Source organism: Neovison vison, chromosome 7 (assembly GCF_020171115.1).
Source record: "Neovison vison isolate M4711 chromosome 7, ASM_NN_V1, whole genome shotgun sequence".
NCBI classification, from domain to species: domain Eukaryota; kingdom Metazoa; phylum Chordata; class Mammalia; order Carnivora; family Mustelidae; genus Neogale; species Neogale vison.
In genome coordinates this window covers 58,577,746-58,588,879 of record NC_058097.1, presented here as the reverse complement: position 1 = coordinate 58,588,879, position 11,134 = coordinate 58,577,746, and positions in this window count along the sequence as shown.

Genomic DNA, 11,134 nt, shown 5'->3' with positions numbered 1-11,134 from the left:
AAAGGAGTGCAGCAGGCTGAGGGAAATGTGAGGGCTTCGTGCTTGGGCGGGGAGCACAAGGCAGGCTCTGGGGTCTCCGGACCCCTCTCCAGCTGCAGAAACACCTGGATCCTCAAGGGAAAACATTTCTAGTATCACCATTTTAGGAGTGAAGGAAACTTTCTCCGAAGACCTCTCGGCGGACACCATCTCACATCCCATCGCCCAGATCTGGGTCACCTAACCGGCCCTAACGCAATCACCAGCAAGGAGAACAGGACCTGCCGAAGTGAATCAGACCCATCGAGTTCACTCTTGTAGCTCGGGATTGGGGTCACTCTTCCATGACTCAAGTGCTTGCCCCGGGTTTGCACACACCTCATTCCCTTTCATCACTCAGGCCTCCGCACAAACGCCACCTCCTCAGAGGAGCCTTCCAGGAATACCCCACATAGAGTGACCTTGCCCAGGCACCCCTCTCTTCTGTTCTCCCAGCATTTATCACGATCATAAATCGTCCTGCTCATGGATGTTTTCCACCAGGTAGACACCATCATTCTTGGCATTTTATGGGCAAGGAAAGCAAAGGCATGTTCTTTGGTCCCTTTAAGGGTCAACACGGAGTCTGCATGGATGTGGGTGTTACCACCTTGGCTTCGCCCCACCATTTACCTGTATTCCCCTAAATTGTGGATATGGGGTGCCCTTGATTTTTTTTAAATGATAAATTTGGAAAAAAATTACTATAATTTGGGGCACCTGGTAGGTTCAGTCGGTGGAGCATGTGGCTCGATCTCGGGGCTCTATGTTTGAGCCCCAGGTTGGGTGTAGAGATGAGTTAAAAAATATAATAGTAGGAGCACCTGGGAGGCTCGGTCGGTGAAGCCTGTGCCTCTGGCTCAGGTCATGATCTCAGGGTCCTGGGATCGAGCCCCACATCGTGCTCTCAGCTCAGCCGGAGCCTGCTTCTCCCTCTCCCACTGCTCTTCCCCCCACCTCGTGTTCTCTCCTGCTCATTCACTCTCTCTCTCAAATAAATCAATTATCTTTTTAAAAAATATTAATAAACTTAGAAAAATTACTCTGATGCCCCAAACAAGCCAGGCAGCTGTGCCAAGTGCTCCCAGGTGGAGCCCATATCCTTGGACTTGGCCAGGACTGCTTTAGCACTGGCTAGTGCCCTACCCGTGAAATACTGGGAATATCTTCCATGCCTGTCAGAGTCGGGGGCAAGCACGGGTCTGGAGGACAAGGAGCTGGCAGAGACAGGGCAGGAGCGCGGGCGGTGGGGGAAATTCGGTACTGGTCTGTGGGGCTTCTCAACCTCTGCACTACTGACAGTTGAAGCTTGATAATTCCTTGCTCTAGCAGGATGTTCTGTGTCCCAGCCTCTACCCACCTCCGTCCCCTTCCCCCGGGCCAGCTATGACAACCAAAATGTCTCCAGGCATCCCCAAGGGTCCACTGGGAGGCAGAATCACCTCTGATTGGGGCGCCTGGGTGGCTCAGTCGGTGAAGCCTCTACCCTCAGCTCAGGTCATGATGCCGGGGTCTCAGGATCGAGTCCCACATCGTGTTCCCTGCTCAGTGGGGAGCCTGCTTCTCCCTCTCCCACTGTCTCTCTCCTGGTTTATGCTCTCTGTCTCTCAATTGCTAAAAAAATTAAAATCTTTAAAAAAGAACCACCTCTGCTTCAGAACCACTGCTCTAAATGGTTGAACTCAGACTTGAGCCTGCCTCAGAACCCCATGAGGGTGGGAGGCAGGGACTGGCAGGGGCTTGGGTAAACAGTGCTGGGCCCCCGCCTAGAGTTTCTGGTCTGGGGGGTCTGGAAAACTTACCTGGAGCATTCTCTGCTCTCAATAATCAAGATTTCTGTCTTTTGTTGCTGTTGTTTTTCTTCTTCCTCTTTTTTTGAATAAAGATTTATTTCCTGTTGTAGGGAGATGTGAAAGCCATCAACATACGGGGGTGAGCTAAGAACCCACTGGGACGTGTGCATCATGCTAAAGTATGTGCAGCCCAAGAGGAAGCGATGATCTTGCGCTCCTGGGGGACAAAGGCTCCCGTGTGCTTGGGGACAAAGGCTCCCATGTGCTCGGTGTCACCCTGCCTCGCACCTGGGAGCCTGACCCTGCGGACTTCCGTGGCAGTTGCCACATGCAACCACTAGATGGTGGCAGAGGCCAAGTCATTAAGTGGCCCGTCTCTCGGAGAAGCCAGCAGCAGGCAGGGGGTGGCCTTTTGAAGGCTTTCTTCCTGGCTTAACACAGGAATCCCCACCCCTTAGACACTCTGGTGCTGCCATTATGGAGTTTTCTAGATTATCCGACTCTGCCTAACAGTTTTCCATTAAATGGCTCGATTTACTTATTTTTATTTTTTTAGGGACAGTGAGCAGGAACGCAGGGAAGTGGTGGTGGGGGACGGATAGAGGGAGAGAGAGAATCTCAGATAGAGACTCCCTGCCCAGCAAGGACCCCAAGCTGGGCTGCATCTCACAACCCTAAGAACGTGATCTGAGCTGGAACCAAGAGTCTGAATTCAGCTTAACTGACTGCAGCGCCCAGTACCCCCCTACCCTCATGTACCTATTTTTAAAGATTTTATTTTTGAGTAATCTCTACACCCAAAGCCATTTGCCCCACTGAGTGAGCCAGGCCCCTCTTTAAACAGCTTCGAATGTTTTTGCAAACATAGGCCTTTCAAAAGCAAGCAAGGATGTGCTGGGTGGAGAACTGGCCACCGCTGTGAGTATGTGAGGTTCCCAGAAGGAGCCGTTTCCCTTCAGGCCTGTCCTTAAAAGGCAAGTGGGTAATTATTAGACATTTAACAATGTATTGACACCAGCTGCGCTTTCTTTTTGAAGCACTTAGTTGGACTTAAGAGCACTCTGCAGCATATCCAGCATGTCTGTGTATATATATGGCCTTAAAGTGACCGCTCACATTGGGAAAGTGAGCTCGGTCCTGCGCATGTGGAACAGCTGGCAATGAAGACGCAGCAGGCAGCGCCGTCTGGGACAAGTGGGTTCCCGAGACTGCTCCAGGCAGTTGATTTCAGATATTTTTAAAAGATTTTATTTACTCATTTGACAGACAGAGATCCCAAGTAGGCAGAGAGGCAGGTAGAGAGAGAGAGGGAAGCAGGCTCCCTGCTGAGCAGATAGTCCAAAGCAGGGCTCCATCCCAGAACCCTGAGATCATGACCTGAGCTGAAGGCAGGGGCTTAACCCACTGAGCCACCCAGGCACCCCAGGGATCTATTTCTGAATGGGAGGGGAGTGAGGTGTGGCTAACCAACCGCCCCTAGTGACCCAACAGAATCCACTTCAAAGGTCCATGCAAGAGATTATTGAAACTTGGCAATGGGAAGCCGGGGGAGGTGCTTTGAGGGAGGAGAAACAGGACTTTCTGGCAGTTGGAAAGTAGGCAGTGTGGAAAAAGTCAAGGTTTAAGGCTGGACCACCATATCCCTGGCTTGGGGATGATGGAGGATGTGGGACTCTGCGCATTTTCCCCACACATAGGGTAGGCACCAGGAGTGTTATATGGTATCAGAACTAATATTCCGCTCTTTTAATGCTCTGGAACGTCCCTATTACCTATATGTTTCTGAAATATTTTTTTAAAATTTACCCAAGAACTCTGCTCAGCCTTTCCTAGAAAATCACTCATCTGAGACTTTCAAATGTATTACTATAAATGATCATCTACTATCTTTCTACCCTGGAAACCTGATCTGTGTATGTGTCTACTTCTAGATCATTCAAAACTCTGATAACGTGTACGTTCTGTCCTTTTTTTTCCCAGCTAGGTCTGCCAACCACGGGACTATTTACAAACTTCAGGCTCTGATATTTGCATATCAATGCCTCTTCTTCTCTGGCTTCTGATTCCTTGATGACTGCTTTTGTCCTTATTGAGGTTGGTCTTATATCAGCTTCTTAGATTTTCTGATTTTTTTTTTACAGTGTTACTGATACAAAGTTGACCTACAATAGACGAGAGGTACTTAAAATGAACAATCTGATGCTTTCTGATTAATGTATACCTTCAAAACCACCACTGCAGTCAAGACAGGAAACCTATCCATCACCCCCAAAAGTTTTAGGCATGCACCTTTCTAATCCCCCCACATGCCCTCCAGCAGCCCCCTCCCCAGAACACCACTGATCTGCTTTCAGTCACTATAGATTCACTTACATTTTCCAAACTATTATAGAAGTGCAGTTATATGATACACATTTTCGTGTCTGGCTGCTTTTTTGTATTTTAATGATTTTGAGGCTCATTCATGTTCCTGTGAGTAAGAGTGGTTCACTCTTTTTTCCCCCACCAAGTAGTATTCATTGATGGCTATACCACAATTTATGCATTCATCCACCAGTTAATTGACGTTGAGTTTGTTTCCAGTTTCTGGCAGTTAGGTCCTGAGTCTGGCGGCAGGGGGCAAATGTGGATGCAGTGACATTTCTGTAAGATCCAAGGGAGAGAAAATGGTTGTTCCAACCAGGATAACAGTGCTGAGAAGATTCTAGATATTTTGAAAATGGAGCCACTGGATTTCTGACCATTCAAAGAGAATAGGAGATTGCATGAGCTTTCCATTAGAAATACCCCCACTCTCCATTTCAACCCATGTTGTCTGGGTAGAACTGACCCTACACTCAACTCTAAGAATGTTCCAGAGCCTAACTAGTCAGTGAACCCCACCTCCAACTCAACCACACAAATGGTCCTGAGGTTGGTACATATCTCAGGCACAGCCAGTGAGCACACAGGAGGCATTTGCTAGGGTTTCTGGAAAAAAGATGTTTGCTCTCTTGTCCCCAAAATGATTTGGTATGATATGGTGTGTTCCTGCCCAGAATAGAGAGGCTGGGGCTACCAGGAGACCATGAGGTAGAAACTGAGGATCAAGTCAACACAGTGGAAGTAGCATGAATAGAGAAAGAGAAGCTAGATTACTGTCAACATTGTTTAAGCTGCTGGATAGAGCCTCACCTGGTTCCCACATATCAGCCCTTCCTGGGGCCATCCCTATAACATAAATCCACGAATCCCGGTTATTTTTAAAGCCTGTCTGAGATCGCTTTTGAGATAGTGAATGGAGGAGTTGGTGCTCTGGATGAAACGTGCATCTAAGGTGATAGACCAGAGGGACAGACGGTCCGTTGCTTATGGGAGATGAGAGAGAAGCAGGGATCAGTGACCATGCTCCCAGATTCCTGGTTTCACAACCCACTGAAGGAACGAGTAAACAGGAGACACAGCTTCTGCAGAGGGATAGGGTAAAAATTGGGGTGTTGAAATTGAGATGCTACCCAAATGTATAGAGAGGCATGGCACTGGAACACGTGGAATGATGCACACATGCATGTGATGTGCTCTGTGCCACATTTTCCTGGCTGTTGAGGGTTATTTCAGCTTCAGATCTCTCTCTTCATAGAGAGGATAGGGCAGAATAGTGCCAAAAGCACTTTTATGTATAATGACATTGGAAATATTTTATTAAGTGTGTGCAAATCTTGTCTTCCCCCAAGGACCGTGTCTATTCTTCTTTTGAGTCTCTCTGTACTGAGCAGTGAGTGGGTGACCCAACAGTGATGGGCATTGGAGGCCGGGCCACTGAAGGATGGCACATCTGGGCTACTAGGAAAATATTTAGGCCTAGTAATCTTGGAAGCTCCAAGATGAAAAGAAAAAAAAAATTGATCTGGGAGCCAAGGTGGGATTTGGGAGAAGATTAGGAAAATCCCTGCTTACAGGGAAACCAGTGTGCCCAGAGCCCCACAACCATGCGTCCAGAGCCGCTGGGGTTTGGAATAGATGGGTGCAAATTAGGAACCGGCACCTTCTGGTCAGACAGACCCCTGGATACATGGTTTGGCTGATGGGTGACACTTTTGTGGGAAGAAAAAGGCATCTGTTCCTCGAGGCAGGTGGAGCAGAGAGCAGGGACCATGGCCTGGTGAGCAGACAGTGAGCTGGATTTCAGCTCCTACTTCCACCCTGGGTGGGAGTTTCCATGCAATGCACAAACTGCACAGTTGTACACAGTGGCCTGCCGGTGAGCACATGTTTCTTTATGGGTAAGAGCACGGGCTTGGGAGTCCTGTTGCCTGGGTTCGAAGCCAAGCTTTGCAGTTTGCTGTGTCCTCAGACAAGTTTACAACCTCCTCTTATCTCTAATATGGGGAGGATACCATGAGGATTCAGTGACCTAACACATGTGAAGTGTTAAAACAGGGCCTGGGCTGCCAGGGGCGCCTGGGTGGCTCAGTGGGTTAAGCCTCTGCCTTCGGCTCAGGTCATGATCTCAGGTTCCTAGGATAGAGCCCCGCACTGGGCTCTCTGCTCAGCAGGGGCCTGCTTCCCCCTCTCCCTCTGCCTGCCTCTCTGCCTACTTGTGATCTCTTCATCTGTCAAATAAATAAAACCTTAAAAAAAAAAAGAAAATATCTCTGCTAACTCCAATCCACTCCTGAAAAGTAACCACAATAGCTCATCCTGTAGATACTGTTCTCAACCTGGACACCAGTAATAAAGCATTTTCCTTAGTGGAACCTGGGGAGCTCAGATGGTTAAGCATCCAATGCTTTTCCTTTGCATCTTTTTTTTTTTTTTTTTTTTTTTAAGATTGAGCCATCCAGGCACCCTGACTCAGGGGGTTCATAGCAAATGAGGTGGATGAGAAAATTCACATTCATCTTAACCCTGGAGTGTCCAGGACTGATGGGATCCCCGACACACAACCCACTTCTTTTTCATGAACCTCCCAACACTTATTGGCTCGGTTTGTTCTTCAGATCCACATCCTTCTTTTTTTTTTTTTTTTTTTTTAAGAGGGAGAATGTCGGGAGCCACGCTGGCAGATTAAGAGCAAAATGGCGCATGCGCTTTTGAGGAACAAGATGTGATTGGCTGACAGCTTATGTAAGAGGTGAATGAACACTGCGGGACCCTTAGGTGGTGGAAGGGAATGATCATGCGCGCGCTGCATGATAGGGCTGCTCATTGGCTATTACAAACCGTATATATGTGCATGAACTTCCGTGTAGGGGAGGAGCGCGGGGCCCCGGGAGCGGTGGACCAGCACAGGTTCCCAGCGCTGTGGCGTGGTGCACCCGGCGGAGACCCCCGGGGCCCCGGACGGGGCTGCTTCCAGCAGGGCGTCCCAGGGACAGGGCTGCCCCCAGATCGCGGCGCAGGAGAGCGCAATAAAGAAGCTTGCCACCCTGTGTGCCCCCGGGTCGTTCTTGAGGGTGAGAGCGACAGGAGAACATGTGAGCAGGAGCAGGGGGAGGGGCCAGAGGGAGACGCAGACTCCCCACTGAGCAGGGAGCCTGTTGTGGGGCTCCATCCCAGGACTCTGGGACCATGACCTGAGCTGAAAGCAGATGCTTAACCTTAACTGAATGAGCCACCCAGGGGGCCCCAGATCCATGCCCTTTTAAACCTAAGACCGCCTGGAAACCTTTCAAAGGCTCACTTGTTCTAGAAAGCTTTCTTCTAGAAAGCTGCCCCTCCAGTGCCCAGCATTTCCTTCCTCAATAGCATCCCTATCGGACAGTCTCTCCGACCCTTTCTTACCTGGAACTCTGTCTGAAATCTTTTCCTCTAGATCCTCGCGTAGTTCATGCGTTCTCCTACTGTCACTGTTGGCTCAAAACATCACCTCACCATGCACGTTTTCTGACTCCGTTATCTTGAGGAACCCTTGCCCCCAAACTACTCAGATTACTTTATCTTCATTTAGTATTTATGCCTTCACTTCATTTAGTACTTTTTCCAACTTCTGGGTTCACTGCCCACCTGCCATTACTAATATTCATGTCTTCTTTTCAGGTGCCTTAGTGCAATATTTTAGGTTTCTTCATTTGGGTTGTGTACATTCTCTTAAAATTTATCCATCCTTAGTTCTGTAACTGAGCCCAAGTCCCTCTGCCTGACAGGCAGCAGAGCCACTCCCTGGTTTGCAGCAAGAAAAGGGTTTATCTAAGAGGCAGCTAGGTGAGGAGACAAGGAGGTGGGAAGTAGAGCTTCAAACCCACCTTCTGGAAGGGGGAGAGAACAAGTTTTTTATAATCACAGGAGTTGGGGCTACATGCATATTGCTGAAAAGGGTCGGGGAGCCTGACTTTTCATGAGTAAAGATGGAGCATGCATAATGAGCAAACATATATGTAATATATATCCCCTGTTCATTTGGGGGTAAAGACGTCACCAGAAGGAAGCAAAACCCAGCCCCTGATGTCGGGACAAAGGGAAACAACTTAGGGCATGTTCCAGGAGCTGGGATAAGCTGGATAGGGTCTGGGCTCATTTTCTTAAGAAATGCAGGGCCTGGGGCACCTGGGTGGCTCTTGGCTAAGCGTCTGCCTTGGGCTCAGGTCATGGTCCCAGGGTCCTGGGATCGAGCCCCGCATCAGGCTCCCGGCTCAGCGGGAGCCTGCTTCTCCCTCTCCCTCTGCCTGCCATTCTACCTACTTGTGGACTCACTTGAGCTCTCTCTCAAATAAATAAAATCTTTCAAAAAAAAAAAGAAAGAAAGAAATGCAGGGCCTTCTTTGTTCACTGGCTGGGGCTGTATCACTTGACCTTGAGTTCCAGGCTTGTGCAGTCACTAGTGGGTTTGTTGGTGGGGTCTGAAAAGACACAGTAACTTATTGGGGGAAACAGTTGTCTAAAAAATAAGATTAACATTCTCTGCTACTTTTAACTTCATTAACCCTAGGGCACTGTTTCAGTTTTGCTGTGATTAAGATAGAGTTTTACATTATACTTTCTAACATACTAATGCCATCAAATAAATAGGTACCAGTGTTTGAAGAGCACATTTATAAAATTGGAAAGATGCCGCCCATGTAATGTTGAATGAAACAGTTCACAAAATGCTTTCTAGATCTGCACCCTTCAATAGGGTAACCACTAGCCACATGGACTATACATTTTTTTGCCTTTTTAAAATTTAAATTCAATTAACTTATAGTATATTATTAGTTTCAGAGATCGAGTTTAGTGATTCACCAGTTGCGTGAAACACCCAGTGCTCATTCCATCAAGTGCCCTCGTTAATGCCTATCACCACGTTACCCCATCCCCCCACCTCCCCTCCAGCAACCCTCAGTTTGTTTCCTAGAGTGACTATACACATTTAAATTAAAATAACTTACGGAGCACCTGGGTGGCTCAGTTGTTTAAGCGTCCAACTCTTGGTTTCAGCTCAGGTCCTGATCTCAGTGTCCTGAGATCAAGCCCCACATCAGGGCCCCTCCCACTTGTGTTCCCTCTCTCTCAAATAAGTAATGCTTTAAAAATTTAAAATAAATTAAAAATGCAGTTCTTGTCACACTAGCCATATTTGTTCTATTCAGTAATCAGCTGTGGCTTGTGGCTATTAACAGCACTAAGAAAGACTGTTTGCAGCAACACAGAGATTTCTGTTGGATAGTTATTGACCTAGAATATGAACTTAATTAAAAATAAAGTATATATGAGGTGCCTGGGTGGCTCAGTGGGTTGAGCCCCTGTCTTCGGCTGGGGTCATGATCTCAGGGTCCTGGGACTGAGCCCCGCATTGGGCTCTCTGTTCAGCAGGGAGCCTGCTTCCCCCCCCCTCTCTGCTTGCCTCTCTGCCTACTTGTGATCTCTTTCTGTCAAATAAAAAAATAAAAATCTTGGGGCGCCTGGGTGGCTCAGTGGGTTAAGCCACTGCCTTCGGCTCAGGTCATGATCTCAGAGTCCTGGGATCGAGCCCCACATCGGGCTCTCTGCTCAGCAGGGAGCCTGCTTCCTCCTCTCTCTCTGCCTGCCTCTCTGCCTGCTTGTGATCTCCGTCTGTCAAATAAATAAATAAAATCTTTAAAAAAAATTTAAAAAAAAATCTTTTTATAAGGTATATATGTCACAGATATCTTCATGGGGGGGCACACATCAATTAAAGGTTCTCCATCTATCACATAACAGATTTATTTAACTTTTAATTTTTAGAGAATGCAACTTTATTGACTGGGTATGAGATTTCAGAATATTTGAAATTATCACACTCCTTTTAGAAATCCCTATTTGACCAGATACTTTACTTTTTAAAATATCTGCTTTAGGGGCACCAGGCTAGCTCCGTCAGTAGAGATGTGACTCTTGATCTTGGGGTCATGAGTTCGAGGTCACATTGGGAGTAGAGCCTAGTTCAGAAAAATATTTTAAAATTATTATTTAATATTATTATTAAATATTTTAAGATATCTGCTTCATAATATCTGTTTACTTTAAAAAATTCTTCATCATATGGTCCAAAAATTCACTTCTGGGGTGTATACCTAACCCAAAGAATTAAAAACAGAGATTGAAACAGATATTTGTACCCCCCGTGTTTATAGAATCATTATTCACAATAGCCCAAAGACGAAAGCGACCTACATGTCCATCCATGAATAAATGGATAAACCCAAGGTGGTGAATGCACATGATGGAGTATCATTCAGCCTTAGAAAGGGAGACAAATTTGACACACGCCATGAGACAGATAAACCTTGAGGACATAATGCTATGTGAAAGTCAGACACAGGGGCAAGGAGGGTGCCTGGGTGGCTCAATCGTTAAGCTACTGCCTTCAGCTCAAGTCCCAGGGTCCTGGGATCAAGTCCCATATCAAGCTTCTCTGCTCTATGGGGAGCCTGCTTCTCCTTTTTCCTCTGCCTGCTGCTCCCCCTGCTTGTGCTCTCTCTCTGTCAAACAAATAAATAAAATCTTTTAAAAAATAAAATAAAACAGCCAAATTATGGAAGCATTCCAAGTGTCCATTCATAGATGAATGGATAAATTACATATACATATATATGATGGAATATTATATATACAGAATATATATAATGGAATATATATAATATAAATAAAATAAAGACTATATATATAATGGGATATTACTCAGCCATAAAAAAGAATGACATCTTGCCATTTGCAACAACATGGATGGATGTAGAGACTAACATGCTAATGAAATTAATCAGAGGGTGTGCAGTTGGCTCAGGCAGTGGAGCATACAACTCCTGATCTTGGCATTGAGAGTTTGAGCCCCGCATTGGAGATAGAGATTACTAAAAAACAAAAATTAAAATAAATAAAGACTTTTTTTAAATAGATGGGACACC